The following is a 1,631-nucleotide window of genomic DNA, read 5'->3' as shown; positions in this document are numbered from 1 at the left end:
CCCCAATCGATGACGACGGAATTGTAGTTCCGTTACCCGATCATGACGAGGTGAGAATAGCGATAACGCGCCTAAAGAACAACAAAGCCGCGGGCGCCGACGGACTGCCGGCTGAGCTATTCAAACATGGCGGCGAGGAGCTGGTAAGGTGCATGCATCAGCTCCTATGCAAAATATGGTCGGATGAAAGCATGCCTGCCGATTGGAATTTAAGTGTGCTCTGCCCAATCCATAAGAAGGGCGATCCTGCAATTTGTGCCAATTACCGCGGGATTAGTCTTCTAAATATCGCCTATAAGGTTCTAGCGAGCGTATTGTGTGAAAGGCTGAAGCCCACCGTCAACCAACTGATTGGACCTTATCAGTGTGGCTTCAGACCTGGAAAGTCTACCATCGACCAAATATTCTCAATACGCCAAATCTTGGAAAAGACCCACGAAAGGAGAATCGACACACACCATCTTTTCGTCGACTTCAAAGCTGCATTCGACAGTACAGAAAGGAGTTACCTGTATGCCGCTATGTCTGAATTTGGTATCCCCGCAAAACTAATACGGCTATGTAAGATGACGTTGCTCAACACCAGCAGCGCCGTCAGAATTGGGAAGGACCTCTCCGAGCCGTTTGATACCAAACGAGGTTTCAGACAGGGTGACTCACTGTCGTGTGACTTCTTTAACCTGATGTTGGAGAGCATCGTACGAGCCGCAGAACTTAATCGCTCAGGCACAATATTTTATAAGAGCGTACAATTGTTGGCGTATGCCGATGATATCGATATCATCGGCCTTAACAACCGCGCTGTTAGTTCTGCCTTCTCCAAACTGGATAAAGAGGCAAAGCGAATGGGTCTGGTGGTGAACGAGGACAAAACGAAGTACCTCCTGTCTTCAAACAAACAGTCGGCGCACTCGCGTATCGGCACCCACGTCACTGTAGACAGTTATAATTTTGAGGTTGTAAAAGACTTCGTGTATTTGGGAACCAGCATTAACACCTATAACAATGTCAGCCTTGAAATCCAACGTAGAATCTCTCTTGCCAACAAGTGCTACTTTGGACTAAGTAGGCAACTGAGCAGTAAAGTCCTCTCTCGACGAACAAAACTAACGCTCTACAAGACTCTCATCATGCCCGTCCTGACGTATGGCGCAGAAGCTTGGACGATGACAACATCCGATGAAGCGACGCTTGGAGTGTTCGAGAGAAAGATTCTGCGTAAGATTTTTGGACCTTTGCACGTTGGCAACGGCGAATATCGCAGACGATGGAACGATGAGCTGTATGAGCTTTACGACGACATAGACATAGCGCAGCGAATAAAGATCCAGCGGCTACGTTGGCTGGGTCATGTCGTCCGAATGGATACAAATGCTCCGGCTTTGAAAGTATTCGATGCGGTACCAGCTGGTGGTAGCAGAGGAAGAGGAAGGCCTCCTCTGCGTTGGAAAGATCAGGTGGAGAAGGACTTGGCTTCACTTGGTGTGTCCAATTGGCGCCGGTTAGCACGAGAAAGAAACGACTGGCGCGCTTTATTAAGCTCGGCCAAAATCGCGTAAGCGTTTATCGCGCCAATTAAGAAGAGAAGAAGTAAGTAAGTAAGTAAGTAAGTAGGTAAGTAAGTAAGTAAG

The sequence above is a fragment of the Anastrepha obliqua genome, chromosome 2 (genome assembly GCF_027943255.1).
Source record: "Anastrepha obliqua isolate idAnaObli1 chromosome 2, idAnaObli1_1.0, whole genome shotgun sequence".
Taxonomy (NCBI): domain Eukaryota; kingdom Metazoa; phylum Arthropoda; class Insecta; order Diptera; family Tephritidae; genus Anastrepha; species Anastrepha obliqua.
This window is presented reverse-complemented; position numbering follows the sequence as displayed.